The 3261-nt window shown below is 33.1% G+C and overlaps 1 pseudogene; it reads right to left on the bottom strand.

Moving 5' to 3' along the window:
- Window positions 1–1180: 1180 nt before the first annotated feature.
- On the bottom strand, window positions 1181–1299 carry LOC112470885 (annotated as a pseudogene).
- Between the last annotated feature and the right edge of the window lie 1962 nt (window positions 1300–3261).

The following is a 3261-nucleotide window of genomic DNA, read 5'->3' as shown; positions in this document are numbered from 1 at the left end:
GTAAGTACTCAAAAAATTACACATTGAAAGATGGACAACATTCTCTATGCTAATAATAAATATATTAGCATGTTAGATACAGCCCTAGGAAATTAATACAGTCACCATATCCTACAAACTCCTTATCCCACAGAAAAAAAGGTAAAATAGCAATATCAAATATTTGTATTACAATAACGTATTCCTAAATAGATAAAAGAAGTCCATCATCTTGACTTTTCATCCAATTTAGAAAAAAAAAAAATAATAATGTAGATAAATCTATATCTAAATTAGTTATTTTCAAACTTGAGCCATAACCCTTTGGATATGAGGAACCATCAGAATCTCAGACTCAGGTTATGTGTATACAAGGTCACAATAATACTCATGGCCAACACATGATGGTTTTCAGGTGCCATCTACTATTATTGGATTTCCAACCTCTAAAATCTAAAGTAGTTTCTGGAAATCTTTAGAATCATGTCTTATCTATAACTAGCAGTAAGCTCTTTCAAGTTTTTCTGCTCTGGTCTGATTGTCAAGTCTTCTTGCTCTGCTGCTATTGCCCTTTCTAAGAATGTTAACACATCTAGGAATATCCATTTTTTGCTAGTGACCACCTTGAGTACTCAGCATATTAAAGCTTTACTGTGTAAAGCTGCAGAGAAGGGATAGCATGAATAGCTCTACTGACAATTTTATGCTTCAGTTATGTCAATTAGGCCTCAAAGTCCTACTTTCCCGAAAGTCTTACAAAATCTTTTTGTGAGCATAGCTACTTCATCTTGGCATAAAAGAACAAGTCTGGCCAAGAAAAGGAGTAGACACAATGTAAATATAAACATTAGTATGAAAAAGGGAATATACTTATATATTCAGAAGAGATTTAAAATTAGGGACTGGGTATACATTTACATTTTAGATGAAATTGATAATTTTTCAGAATAAATTTCCAAAGATAATTTGTGACAAATTAGAAAATACAAATATACTAAGACCCATAGAATTAACAGAAAATCATATAAAAACTCTATGCCCCATGGCCAATTATATAATCTTGTGGCATTATTCAGTCCTCCACCCCTTTCTGTTTTATTTATTTATTTTAGGCGAGGCAACCCTTGGTTGACCTCACAGATTGCAAGGACCTTGTCAGCTTATAATCCTTTATTTTTAATTTTTAATTTTTATTTTTTTACACCTACAACACCTGGTCTTCCCAGGTGGTCTCCCATCCAAGTACTAACCAGGCCCGACCCTGCTTAGTTTACGAGATCAGACAGGATCGGGCTTGTTCAGGGTGGCATGGCGGTAGACCCTCAACCCTTTTTGTATAAAGAAGATTAATATATCCCCATACATAGTGTGTTGTCAGCCTCTGGTGGTAGAGTATTTATCTCTATCTCATTGCCTTTGGGCTGAGCTAATGAAATTTGAACAGAGATAATACATGTCACATCTGAGCAGAGGATTGAAGGGAAATCATTATTTCCTAGTCTTTCCTGACCTTCTATGCCATGAGAGTGGGTATATCATGCATGGATTTCCTTCTTCAACTGTGTTTTTGAATGAAAAGACACAGGGCTGCCTCCACAGGAACACAGCAGGAAACAGTAAATTACTCACTCAGGATGTAACAAGGAATATTTAACAAAGCTGATAGCACCTCTCTCAAATGGCGCCGAACCCAAATACTTTCATATAAAATTTTATCAAAATCCAACACCATAAATTTTCTTCTGGTATTTTGTAGATATTCTGCTTTTTCACTTTTTATTTCCTCTCTGCATAAAAATACATTAAGAATGGTTTATTTATTTGCTATTCAAATGATTAGTGTTTATTTGTCTAGTTCTAGTTCCATTACATATTGATTAGAAAATATGTTCTGTGCTATTTGTACCTTCTGCAATTTGTTGTCATTTTTTTCTGTGGCCTATTAGTACTATTTTTATTCAAGTTTAATGGACATTAAAAAAGAAAAGCATAGCCTCAGTTTTCAAGCATAAAACTTCACATTAGATGTATCTAATTTATTGTTACTTAGATCCTGCATTTCCTTATTTTTTTACTCTGAATTTGTCATGAATGAGGTGAGTTAAAATCTAATATTATTATTGTGTTTATATACAGCGTTCTCTGACTTGCGATGGTTTGACTTATGATTTTTCAACTTTGCAATGATGGAAAAGTGATATGCAAAATACATTACATGAGATATTCAAACCCTTTATTATAAAATAGGCTTTGTGTTAGATAATGAGCCAAGAGTTTTTCCAGGTTATAGGATTATGAATATTTTCTTCTCTTTGCTCTTCTGCACTTTTTCATACTTTCTGTGGTCATTCATTTATCCAACTAATATATTTTGAGCGGCTATTATATTCCGGATGCTGGAAACATAGCAGTAACATAAACAGATAATTTCTGGCCCACATTTACTTAAACATATGAGTACCATGCATACTACTTTATATGATGATAAATGTTATGGAGAAAAAAAATCTAGGAAGGAGAATAGACTGGTGGCATTAGAGCAGCAGTGTTGCTATTTTAAAGAGAATAAAGTTCTCATTGAGAAGGTAATAACTGAAAAGTACCTGAAGGAAATGAAAGAAAGAGCCATGAAAATTCTGGGGCAAGAGCATTCCTGGCAGAGAGAAAACAAGTGCGAAGTCCTTCAGTTGGACACATACCTAAAATGGTCAATGAATGGTCAGGAGGCCAGTGTGGCTGAACCAGTTTGAGTGAGGAGGAGAGTAGTAGGGGATGAAGTCAGAGAGGTTAATGTGTGCAAATCGCACTGTGCAATCTGAGTCTGAATATTTAGTACATTTGTCATTAAAAAATGCATTATAAAAAGTAAAAAGGAAAAAAAAACAGTTTCAAAAACCTCCTAAAACTGTTGAAATAAACATTACACAGAGAATTATAAATATATTCATCTAGTGAAATGAAAGCATCAAAATTATTTAACAAGATCTTTGGTAAGGTCTCTAAGTGTGATATCACAAAGTTGAGGAAATGTTAGGAACATTATCGAATTATCTTGGATAAAATCAGTCCACTTTTATGAATATGGTTTTCTCATTTACTGGCTATTTTAATACAAATTAAATCTAAATTAAAAGCTAAGATTAGGTTCCAGCACTTAGACTGGATGTTTTACTACATTACCAGTCAACAATGTCTCCATCCAAATAAATCCTATCTCCAATTCTTTCATTAGAAATTCAATTTTCAAAATAAAAATGATCATTTCCATTTTTAAAAATTCTT

This window comes from Pteropus alecto, unplaced genomic scaffold (genome assembly GCF_000325575.1).
Source record: "Pteropus alecto unplaced genomic scaffold, ASM32557v1 scaffold119, whole genome shotgun sequence".
Taxonomy (NCBI): Eukaryota; Metazoa; Chordata; class Mammalia; order Chiroptera; family Pteropodidae; genus Pteropus; species Pteropus alecto.
Note: the sequence above shows the minus strand (reverse complement) of the source record. Positions and strands in the feature narration are given on the sequence as shown.